We start from the raw sequence: 13,189 nt of genomic DNA on the forward strand, positions 1-13,189 counted from the left end.
ATCAGGGGCTGTGAATTCATTTGACAGGTTCTGTCCTCTGTAGTTAAAATAAACCTACTGTACCAGAGATGTTTTCATTGTAGTGCACAAACATCAAGTGCTAAGAGCATTTCAGTTTACTGCAAAGAGTCTGTTTCCCAGCAGCTGCTCTGAATCCAATCTCATTTTTCTCTGATCTTGTATATTTGCATCTATCAGAGACTTTAGTCTCCTGCTACTTCTACAGCATCTTAAAACCAGCTCTGACAGGCTTCAGGAAGCAGAGCAGTCCTGAGAAACCCCTGGCAGAGCAGGCCCTCATCTTGCATGCTGCTTTCCAGCAAAACGGTTTGTTCGTGCTACTGCTGAGATAAGGATTTGCAGGTATGTAAAAAAGGTACAACATCCCCCTGAAGTCAGGAACCACCAGAGTTTGCTCATGTACCTGCTCCAGCATGGTTCAGTAAAGTCGAGGCAGGCAAGACAGAGACCAAGGTTTCCAGCTTTGCCTGTCCTGCTCCTCCCCACAGCACAGGGTCAGCACTCCTCCGTGCACATCTTATCCTCAAAAACTCACGTGGCATCAATGGTAGTCCCGCTGTACTGCTGTCTAGGCCTTGGGCAGTGAGGAACACGGTGCTCTCACCTATTTCTGTTGAAAACTGCACCGAAAAAAAATCAACTCCTTGAGCTTTGTGGACCCACAGCCCCAGGGATCTCCCCAGCTCTATTGCATTTTGCTCCTCCTACTAGAAGGTATTAATTTTGCATCACAGATGGAGAAAGTGTTTACTTTGCATCGTGTCCGTGGCAGCACTCCGCAGCAGCCCTGCCAGCTCCCGGCCTCCCTGTGCTCTCAGATGTGCTGCAAACCACCCCACAGCAGAGCAGTGTCACCCGGGGACCCCGGCTCATTCATATGGTGGAGCCAAGCATCCTCCCGTCCTCATAACCTGCCCTCTGTGTGCAATTAATAAATGCAAGGGGGAAAACAAACGCTGCCACTGCTTTGCTTTAGCCTCTGTGCTGGCCCAGCCAAAGGCTAGCACATCCCGCTCGCCAGCAGCACAACATCACAGCAAAATAAGGATAGAAAGGCCTCCCCCACCATCTGAGCCTCTGCTGGCTGCTTTCCTTGGGGGGGTGAAAGGATGAGCCTCTGCAGGACAACCGTGCTTCCTGCTTAATTCTACAGCAACAGTTAACATCCATGCTTAACTGCTTTTCAAGTACAAACTGAGCCGGCACAGGGGGAAGATGCTACCCCAGTGCATCAGGACTAGGGGTGGGAGGGTTCCTCCCCAAGGACCTGCAGACATGAGCTCCTGGGAAAGGCAGGTAACCCCACTGCAGACGGCAGCCCTTCACAGCAGTTGGGAAACTCATTTCATTCACTGTAGCAAACCCCCTTTGCCCCTCATCCCCCACAGAGCCTGCGGCAGCACAGGGAAGGAGAGTGCTGCCAGCAGGGTTTAAACCAAAGCTGGCGACAGGTCTGCAAAACTTGATGGTGGCTTGGCAAACAGAATTAAACATTATCACCTTCCCCAGCCTCAGAGTGGCTTTTGCAGCACATTAGCACCCCTGACTTTTATCCTTGCCTGGCTGCAGCATCTCACCCTGCCTTTGCTGGCAGCTCCGCTGGCATGGCATCCTGGCATGCACGGCGCTGGAGATGCCATTGTAGCTGGGGAAGCAAGGAGAGGTTTTCAAAAGTAAATGCAAAATCAGTCAAGTTCTTTTTAAGGAGACTTTTGCCCTGTCCTGTCAGTGGGTCCATTCACCAAGTGATTGGTGTGATACTACAATATGATGTGTGCTAGGAAGTGGTTGGTGGAAAAAGAGCTGTCAGAGGAAAAGCCAGGAGCTCTAAACGTACAGGGGAAAAAAAAAAAAAAAAAAAAAAAAAAAAAAAAAAATCAGCTGTTAACACACAGCTTCATCTGTGCAAACAGCACTTGGCACCCATGGCAGGGGTGGAGGGCGACCTGCTCACTACATTCACAGGTCACCTCACCAGCCCTTGCCCCTCCTTCGGGCAGGCAGTCAAGGTAAATCTCACGTATAAGCTGTGGGAAGGTCGCTGCAAGGGATCCCTGTGCCAGAAACCTTCATCTCTCAGAGGGCTGGAGCCATCTCAGGTTCCACTCAACTGGTGTGCTGGGTCCTGTGGAGTCTGGATGCTGCTGCACATGAGAGCAGCTGGCTGAGAAAGCTGCACCCACCACAGACTGAAAACGATATTTTATTCAATTAAATGACAAAAGTGATCATGCAAATCAACACAGTCCCATCTCTCTTCCAATGACATTTTTCTGTTCAGTTTAATTAACTTTTCTACTGGCCTAACATCTCTTGATTTCTAACCAGGAGATGTTCTACATCACCAGTGCTTTAACCTATTCAAGATACTGCCAGGAGCCAGCCCTAAGCAGCCCTGGAGGTGAGATGGGAAGGAGGGTGCTGCCCATCAGGGGTGCAGAGCACAGGTCGGGATCATTCATAAGCACATTAATTTTACACTGCTGCCAGAAGCAATCAGTAGCAGGATGGTCAGCAATGCTGATGTGGACCTAGTTGGTCACCACATTTCAGACTCATCCTCTGAGATGAAGGGAACAGCCTTTATCTCCCTCTCCTGAATAAACAGAACATAAAACCATGAGAGACTCCACAGAATACCAGCAAACTTTCCAGTTTTCAGCCTAGATTACTTCATGGTTAATTTATTCTTATTTATTCTTATGCAACCTTGTTTTCTTTGCTTCTTCCTTTCCCTAGTGCTTGCCCCTTTGAAGTATTTATAGATTGAACTCACATCCCCTCTTTGCCTTTGCTGGGCGAGACAAGACACACTATTCCAAGTCTTTCCTAAGATAAATGCTCTATTTTCCTACCAAACTGCTTGTATTTCCATCCACATTATAGGAATAACCAGGACATGAGATCTGGTAGTTGCATGCACCAGGCCAGGGACAGCCTCACACAACCAACTCTTTCTCCTTTATGGCCATACCTCAAGGTGGCCCCTCTCTTGCTCAGCATCCCATGGGCCAGACATCCCCTCTGTAAATGTGTCCCAAGCTTTGACAGCGAGGACAAGGACACAATTGCTGTTGTATGAGGTGGCACCGTCCCCACAGCCCAGCACTGGGCTGGAAGCACCTAAACCAGCATCGAAGCCGAGGAAGAGAAGTTGCACAAGATCCAGAGATGTGAATGGGAGCACCCAGCCCTCCTTTCTGACAGCTGCTTTGCCTCTGTCCGTTGTGTGGAAATCAGTGGTGGATGTCACAAAACATCCTTTTGCTGCTGCGCAGGATTTGATCCCTTCCAGCGGGAAATCCCGGGGGTTTTCTGGACCCATCACCTTTTGGTGGCTGCTCTGCTCACCTCCCACAGCACACAGCTCTGCGGTTCTGCCCCCGCACATTTCACCTCCTCCTCCATCTCAGTAGCACTCATGGGAATTTCATGGCCATGAAGTTACGCAGAGATCAGTAGTGTTTGCCCAGGAAACAGTGAGCAGTAGAAATGGTCTAAATACTTTCAGGCCTCTAGCAGTTCATAGAGCAATACTCCAGGCAAAGAAAAAGATATCTTGATTAGAATAATTATAATTGTCTTTTCCTTCGTTCTTTCTGCAGAAATTCCAGGCTAAATTATCATCTAATTTCAGAGAGCTCCATGACCAAGATTATCTATGAGTCATTTGTAATTATGTGCCAGATTGTATTAAAGCATGAAAATACAAAGGTTTCTCATCAAATACTAACAGGGTAGGGGGATGGGAAGAAAGAATCAAATTACATTGGAGCAAGATAACCGTTCCAGCCACTTTCTGATTCATGGCATCCAGCAAATGCAAAGAATAAAAAAAAAAAAAAAAAAAAAAAAGGAAAAAAAAAAAGGGGGAGGGAGAGAAAAATTCTCATTTTAATAATTGTAGAATTGTGAAAACTGACAAATTACAGGAAATTCCAGTTTAAGGCTAACATATCATCCTTTTCCAGTGCTGCTCTGGAAAACAGTGAAAGAAGCTTTAAGACTCTTCCATTCTGGCTCTGCACTAATTCCCATAGGAATTTCTACCGCAGCTTCGCCCTGGGCCCGAGTTTAATGTTAAAAAGTAGATAAAAACTGCTCGTTTAGAACTGCAGCCTGCATCGATCCAAACAAGTTTAGCTGGGAGCAGCACCACTCTGGCTGCCTTTCTGCGCACCCTCATACCCAGCAGCAGGCAACGTCACCCCAGGTTTCTGCACCTCTGCCCAGCCCGGCTGTCCCGGGGCAGGAGCCACACTGGCAAACTGGGGCTCTCCCAGCTGCTCATCCCGGCTCCAGGTTTGCAGCACCTGCAGTAAGCCACAGTGTCAATCTTAGCATGATGCATATTGTATTTCAAATAGCCCAAGGGAAGCCAAGGTGAAAGTGTTCCCCATGTGGAGGCGTGGGGAGGAGAGGAGGAAGGACAGGGGATGTTGGAAATGGGGCTGTTGGTTGCAGGGGCAAAGTACAGGGCAGCGTGTCAAGGGAGACCCAGATGACAGTCTTGACAAGGCTCTAACGTGTTGGCTTCACTTCATAAACGAATGCACACATGAATTTTAAATATAATATTAAAACACTGTACTACTTGAATGCGGCTGCTTGTCTTTCCTGAGAAACTCGACTCCTTTTTGCCCCCTACAAAAATCAGTATTATTGAGCAGTCATAAACAACAGGGAACATCTCAAACCCTAACAGCAATGTAAAAACAAAGCATAAGATGATGATAGTTCCCACATGACTCAAAGCTCTCGGATCTATCCCCCCACAGATTTCTACGCCTTTGGTGAATTTGGATGCTGCCCATCCAGCCACAGCCGGGTCTCCTCCACATGCACACCCCTTCAACATTCCAGAGCAGCTCACACCTACCTCTGCTCTCCACAGGCACAGACACATGGTAGCTCAAGCTCACCATCACACATACAGCTCTTCCAAAGAGCTGTTTCAGCAGGAACTGAACTCTTTTTCTTTGGTTTCCTTGGTTTTGCTGATGACTTCTCTCAAGTCTGCAGTGAGAGCTTTGCCCTGGCCCAAAGGGTTTCTCCATTAACCCCTGATTCCAACACAGGGCACTAGGAGCATATTGCATCAGTATTTATGCCCCAGTGCTGGGCTTATAGGTTTGCCCAGCTCCTGAGAGAGAACAGTAATTGGGTACACAGGTGCCTTAAATCACACTTGGTTCACACAAGCCAGGTGAAGGTAAAATGTCAATAGTGGCACTTATTGACTCAGACCCTCTGAAACAAGCACCACTATCACAAGTGTTTGTAAAAGCTAGGGAGAAATTAAATTAAAAAAAAAATAAAATTCATCTAGCATCCCTAGGGTGCATGGGAACCATCTCCCTTGCTCCCAGCCACACAGCCACCCTGTGCCGTGAGCCACCCCTGCCAGCTGACTCCCTGGCACACCTCACTGGTGAAAAGGAGCACCCTCCATGTGTGCCCACAGCCCTCTTTTGAAGCCTTCCAAGGGACCTGACAAATCTTATCTTTTGCCCAGAAATCCAGCCCATTCCTGCTGCCCAGGAGATGCCCTGCCATTTTGCTTAACTAAAATAAGGAGAGCCTGCCCTCCGTGGGATGCAAGTGTCTCCTAGAGCCTCATGCATCTGCCCAGCTCCTTAACGACTCCCTGCCCCAGGGAAGGGCACAAATTCCCCTTTCCTTTCCCCATTTCACTGGTGTGCCTGAAAACGATGAGATCCTTTAGGCGAAGTTTCATTTACACATGACCTTTTCCATGCAGCATTTCTCCTACATATGTGGTTGGCACAAACATCTACCTGGACACAAATCTGTAGCTACTTGAGTCCAGGTATGAGGGCACTGGTACTGGGCCCTAATGAGCTCCTGCCTCCTGCCTCCACGCTTCAAATCCCCATCCTCGGTGAAACACCAGGCACCTCCATGCTGGGATGCCCCATGCTGGATGTCAGCACTGCAGATTACAGGCAGCTTTCAGGAACAGTAGCAGCAGAAGTTTCATCTCCATCTCCATATGACACTGTAACCCACGTGCTCTCTTGGGAAGAGACTCATTCCAAAACAGACTTTAGTTTTTGAGGATGGAGAAAATTCATGGTCACCGTGACTCTGGGTCAAAATTGCTCCAAAGGCAGTTAGAGCAGTTGCTTCTGAAGGGATCAGAGCAGCATGGATTGTTCCTGAAGAGTTTCTGATGAGTCCAACCACATGAACACAGGCACCGCAGCAGTGGTCCAGGGACAGGAGGAGACCCGTAGCATTCAGGATGAGGCTTAACTCAGCTCACATGAACTCCGATTTCATTGATGGGGCCCGAATTCTACATGCACACACACACACCATGACATGATACAACTTTAGTAATAAAACTGCAGTGTGAGAAACACCAGGGAAAGCAGCTAGCAGCAGGAATTAATGTGCAGGACAAATAGGCCAGCTGCAATTTATTCTGCATGTGCTTCAGACATTTTAAATTGTCTTCATTCCTCACAAACTTTTTGTGATGCCTGTCGGATGAGCATGTTTTAAATGCCAAATTTAGCTGCAATAAGCATTGCTTAGCAGCCTCACAAACACTCCCCCTGACTATTGTGAAGTGGAAAATAAACAAATTATTAATCTAAGATATTTATGGTGCAACATTTCACAATGCCTAGTCAGCCTAGCTATATATTAAAAGCTCTTGTTTTGTTTTGTGGCACATGATGGCTGGTTAATAGCAGAAGGGAGGCACTCAAGCCTCTTGCTCTTTAGAACAATTGGAACTTTAAAGGAAGGCTGAGAGAGATGGGAATGGGATTTCCTCACCTCACTTCTGGTGCCTACAAGGAAGATACTGTCCCAACAACTCACCAGCAGCTCCCATATATTCAGTGGAGAGAAACAGGCAGCCTTGGGGGTCACCAAGCAAAGACGATGGCTTTTGATGAAGCAGAATGTTCCTAGAGGGTGTCGAGCACTACAGAGTAGGTGTCCATATGTTTTTATGCGGTCATGGGTGGCACTACTACACCTCAGAGAGTGGAGTGGTGAATTCAGGAATCAGTGGGATAAATAGGCAACAGCAAAGGTGTGTTGTCAAAACAGAGCAAGAAAATAAGTGAGATCCTGTATGTTTTTGCATGACCATGGAGAGGTGGGTCCCAGAACAACCTGGCCTGGAAACCTGCCCAACTGCAATGACCTTTCTTCACCCACCTGAAATGACAGAGGTCTCTCTTCCTCCTTTGTCCCCTTGACCACCACACAAGTCAACGGAGCCATTTGAGAGGAGTTGGGTACTGCAACCACTGCAATTACAAGCCTGGCAGAGCTGGCAGGAGTGGGCTGACTTTCATTCTACAGGAGTCACAACACTGCGGATGACAATTTGCTACTCATCAGTCCTGTGACTGTGAGAAGGGCATGTGCCAGGGCTGAAGAGATGTTCTCATCATGCGGTGCATTTGCTGCTGGGGGCACAGATGCTTCTTGTCTCTCCCTGGCAAACGCAGGAATAGTTTTTCTCTTGGCAAGAGCTCTTTCTTTCAGGACAGGCCACCACAGAAATACCCACCCATGCACAGAGAAAACAGCAGAACATGGCAAGGGTCTTTATTACCAAAGAGAAACTCAGGAGCAAATGGAGATGACTGTGGGGATACTGACAAAACAACAGTGGATGTACCCTATTTGCTACTTAATATTAGCATCACAAAGCAGGGGAGATGAAGAGCTGGTACTTCCCTTGATACAGAGGTATCTTTGCAACTGGGAACCTGAAGAGCAGTTCACCCCAACCTCATTCCCAAGCTCCTCCCGAGCAGTGGGGCAGAGAAACACTGCCATTAGAAGAAGGAACCTTCTTCATGTCGAGTCTTTGGAGCTCACAGGGCCTTTCACAGCAATTGTTAGGGTCCTTGGGGCTCACAAGTAGAGAAACTCTGCTGAGTGTTAATGTCCCAGCAGACTTTCTTGGTTTTCCTTCTATACATTGTTGAGGGGATTTTTAACAAGTCCATCAGTATAGAATCATAGGATCATAGAGTCATAGAATCATAGAATTTTAAAATGGTTTGGGTTGGAAGGGACCTTAAAGATCACCTAGTCCCAACTCCCTGCCACGGGCAGGGACACCTTCCACTAGCCCAGGTTGCCCAAAGCCCCGTCCAGCCTGGCCTTGAACACTGCCAGGGAGGGGGCAGCCACAGCTTCTCTGGGCAACCTGTGCCAGGGCCTCACCACCATCACAGTCAAGAACTTCCTTACCTAACCTAAATTTACCCTCTTTCAGTTTAAAGCTATTACCCCTCATCCTGTCCCTAGATCCCCTGATAAAAACTCCCTCCCCACCTTTCCTGTAGCCCCCTTTAAGTACTGGAAGGCCCCCATAAGCTCTCCCCAGAGCCTTCTCTCCAGGCTGAACAACCCCAACTCTCTCAGCCTGTCCTCACAGGGGAGGTGCTCCAGCACCCTGAGCATCTCCGTGGCCCCTGGACCTGCCTGAGCAGGTCCGTGTCCTTTCTATGCTGGGGGCCTCAGAGCTGGGCACAGCACTGCAGGTGGGGTCTCATGAGAGTGGAGTAGCGGGACAGAATCCCCCCCCTCGACCTGCTGGCCACACTTCTCTCGATGCAGCCCGAGATGCAGTTGGATTTCTGGGCTGCAAGCGCACATTGCCGATTCATATTCAGTTTTTCATCCACCAGTGTACGCAGCGCTGCTCTCAACCTGCTCATCACCCAGCCTGTGTTTGTGCTTGGGATTGCCCTGCCCCATGTGCAGGACCTTGCATTTGGCCTCACTGAACTTCATGAGGCTCACGCACCGCTAGATACATTACAGCACACTCTTTCTTGCTGGTGTGTAGGTGATCCGACACACTATCTGGAGAAAAAGGGGAAGGCTTTCCTTAATGACCTGTGTAGTGCATATAGCTGCAAGGCTTTTCCAAATCTGAAAAATGGCTTTTGAGATTAGATCAGCTAGATCTAGAAAAACTAGAAGGACAAAGGTCTCCAATAGTGCAAAAAGCTGACACAGAAGCTTGGCCAGGTATCACAGGGTCAGCAGTCCAGGGAAGGAACAAAAGGTTGGATAGACTGAGAAGGTAGCCAGGCAATTATTCATTTAGTAGGCATTTTTTATTGCTTTTGTGAAGCATGATTCATCTCTTAATATGTGCAGGGACAGTCAATCCTCTCACCGTGCAAATGAATCACTACATGCTCCCCACTCCCTGCTCCTGTGAGGCCAAGACCCTGTACAGCCAAAACAAACCCTTGGAGGAAGCAGGTCTGGAAGTCAGCAACCGCTCACATAAAACAACCCACGAAGAAGAACTCACATATTTAAAGGGATATAAACCCTCCTTGTCATGGATTGAGTGTTCCAGATGGAAGTATATTCATTATGAGACAGCTCGCACCCCCAAAGAATGTGGCATTGGTTGCTCAAGAAAGAAATACAAGCCTGGAAGAACCATCGAAGCCTTGAAAGGCTTTTATGAGAACAACCATGTTCCTACCTGCTTTCAGCACAAGCATCTTAAACCCCAGAAAACTCAGTAAGGGTGGAAGAAGAAAGCTAGGACTTGCAAGGCTGTCCCGCATAGGCAGGGTCTCAGGGCTCTGCCATCTGCTTTTTCTTATCCCCACATGCTTCTGAGTATCAGCATCACCAGAAGGAGACGTTCAGAAGGACTTGGCACACTGCTGCCCTGCCTGCAAGGGGGCTGCCTATAAACTTCCCAAAAAATCTCTTGACTGTGGGCAGTGGAATGAGGCAAGTATACGAGAAATGCAGTATTTCTCTTGAACTGCATCAAGTTAATGACATTTCCCTCTCCCTTTGCACCTCTGTAAATCACAGCATGACTGTGGAACTCAACGATGTTACGCTGATGTAAAACCACTCTCGGGAGGGAACCAGCCGGTGTAAATCATCCCCTTCTATTTCCTTGTACATAATCTGGTGCCAAGCTCTGCCAAAAACAAGAAGAAAACATTCCCAAGATTTTTCCGAAGGCAATAGTCTGTCTAAGCACAACTTTAAATGTCTGCCATTAAAGTTTTCTTCATCTCATTAAAATGACTTGCAAAACCATCTGCTAGCTAATAAAGACTTTTTAAAGCTTTAATATTGTATTTTATAATGATATATACTAAGGGGAAAACAGGACATGTATTTAGAAAGACAGAATGGCAACAATCTGCTGTTCTTTCACAGAAACCCAATGATGTTCACTCCCATGACTAATTAAAGAGACTGAAGACTTCAGCCATTTGAACATTTCTTGTACAAATACCATAATTCCTAAATGCATCCACATTTTTATTCAGGCTGCTCCCAGACACTGCAGCATTGCTGACATCACACTGGTTTCAAGTTTAAAAAGGCATTTTTCACTTTCATGTCTGACTCCATTCTCTTTTGTTAGCCTTTTACACCTCAAATATTTATTACAGATTGCAGGGATTCCAGTGGTTAATTCTGCTTCCTCTGGATACATTTTCCCTTTTTGCTGGTAGACAAGGTAACCATGAGGAAGGACTTCCACCCAACTATAAGGGTGACTCTCCAGCACTGGACTGAGTCCCACCTGAGATGTAGCCTCTTTCACACCAGTATTATACCCACAAGCAGTGACAATACTTGGGGTCTATGCTGGGCAGCTTTACAAGGGTTGGCACTAGCCTTGTTGATAAAGACCTTTTGCTTACCAAGTGGCCAGGGGAGATAGGAAAGTCTACACTTGTATGCCTGCCAAGAACACTGGCCAAAAGTGGTTTAGATGGCATTTTATTAATATAGTGTGGCCAGCTCTTCTGAACCAACATAAAATACACAGGGAAGATGAACAAGATGAAAGATCCTTCATCTTACCACAGGCAGCAAAATCCACTCAGACTCTTCCTCGTGGTGCCCAAAAGAAAACACATTGATTCAACATCGCACTGATTTGCTGTTGGAGACCTCAGAGCTTAAGGTAGGTCCTCCTGATTTAATGCAGCATGCAGCAGTGTCAAACAATTTCCCAGTGGCCTTGTGTAAGAGTTTGCTTGAGAACAGTGACTAGAGTTTTGAAACCATGTGCTTTGGCTGTATTTTACTCTGTGCCAACCCATGAATCTTACTTCAATTGTGCTGGTATGTGTGTGGACTCTCCTTTAGCGAGCTCCCAGAGTATGGGCAGAAATCAAAGCAGATACAAGGATTTAGCCCATTTCCCAGACACGATGCTGCTCTGAAGAACCATTATTCAGTTACAACAGATCCATGTCAGAGTAGTCTATGACCACCTAGAGAGAAAAAGTTTTGACAGCTGCAGCCATCCCCATGCAGAGTTGAAGAGGGATGCACTACGTGCTGCACAACACAGCTGTATCACTGCTGAAGTTCCCTTCTCTCATTTATTTTAAAATCAACAGAATAGGTAACTCCACGTTGCTGGTTAATTAGGCAAGGCAGTAAGTCGTGCTTGACAAATGGGGTAAGAAGTGGCTTTGGGCAACATATACAAACTGTTTCCACCTCATAGCAACTTTCTCTCTTCCTTCTCTACTGCTAACACCTCAAGACTTTTGCTAATGGCACAGATCCTCAACTGATGCAAAAGAGCAAAGCTCTTACTGCCTGATGTGAAGTCGCAGGGACTGTACCAATTTACAGCAACTGTGACTATCTAGCATTGATATTTTCACATCACCTTCCTATTGTTTCCATTTTTTTCAACTTTGAGATCCCTCACTGACAACAGATATCTGCTTAGGGCACAGATCACACTCTTCCCGTGGGACTTTGACTCAAAAATGTTTGCTCTGAGATCCATATGCACCCAACGGTATTTAATGGAGTTAGCACCTCTGCAAGAACGGCAAACTTAGGAGACCCTCATCAAAAAGGAGGAGTCGGAGAACACTTGCCAGCTGCACTACCTGCCAAGCCGCTCGAGGACACATGGTTGTACCAGCCGTGGGTGCTGTCCTCCAACACACGTTACTGCTCCACAGCAAGGTGGTACACAAGGCCAGCCTGGGCTGTGCAGTCAGCAGTTCAGGCTATTTTTTGTCATGGTTATAAAAAGGCAGAGTTGAGAAATGAGCATGTGGATCTTTTTTTTCCTAAAACCTCAGAGATTCTACTTTGGGAATGAGCAGCTGTGGGTGGGGGGCAGGAAACATCTGCAGCAAGCCCAAAACATGTCTGCCAGAAACATGGGTGGGGAACGCTGCTGTCCACTGACCCGCACAGGGGCACCTGACATCTCTGGGTTGAGCTAGAAATCACACCTTGACCAGACAAAAGCACGTCAGAAACAGTGGCATGGCCAAAGACTTCCATTTTTAATGCAGCTGAGAGACCAGTTGGGCTTCCAAAGATGTAACTATTATCCTTGGTCCATTCCTATGCTCACTGCCTGTTGTATAGTCCAACACACATCACTGCAAAGAAGTATTCCCTAATCTTTCTGGTTTTCTTAAAGCAGCTTGTTTTTCTCCTTAACATCAAACTAGTCCTTAAACCCACTTTAAATAATTTATCTCCTTTCTTTTTACTCAGGTGAAACAACGACACCTTGCCATCTCCTCTCCCCTACCTGGCTAGGTGTCCTACCTCTTTCAATATCCTCCAGTGGACTGCCCAGGCTACAAATGATGAAGACGGTGCAGGATATACCATGAAACAGGAGTCTGGAATTCTTGTGTGGAAAATGGACAACACTTGCCTCACCTCTGCTGCTGCCAAGATGCAACTTTCATCTCTCTGAGTCTCTGTGTATAAATATCTTTTACCTTTCCCACATAAAAGCACTGAAGAAAAATTACCTGGTAAGCACAGTGTTTGTGCTGTTTCTTTTCATTGCTTTGTTCAAATTTCTTTAATTTGCTGCTGTATTTTTCTGCTTTTGAAGAATTGAGAAACTGCACTAAGAGCAGTGAGAAAGCATTCTTGTTGCAATTTTGCAATAAAAATGGATAATACAATGACTGACATCCCAGTGTCCAGTACAATGCCACTTACTGCCAACCCACACAATAACAAATGTAAGATTCACATTAAAAGTCATAAAATCCTCTGCTCCTAGAGTCACATTGCAAGACAGGAATTTCATTTTGCATTTTTATGAAATGTATGCACCTTCCTCATTTCCATGAACAGTCCCATAAGAAAAAAAAAAACAATTATG

Source organism: Athene cunicularia, assembly GCF_003259725.1.
Source record: "Athene cunicularia isolate RWA chromosome 5 unlocalized genomic scaffold, athCun1 chr5_part1, whole genome shotgun sequence".
Lineage (NCBI taxonomy): Eukaryota > Metazoa > Chordata > Aves > Strigiformes > Strigidae > Athene > Athene cunicularia.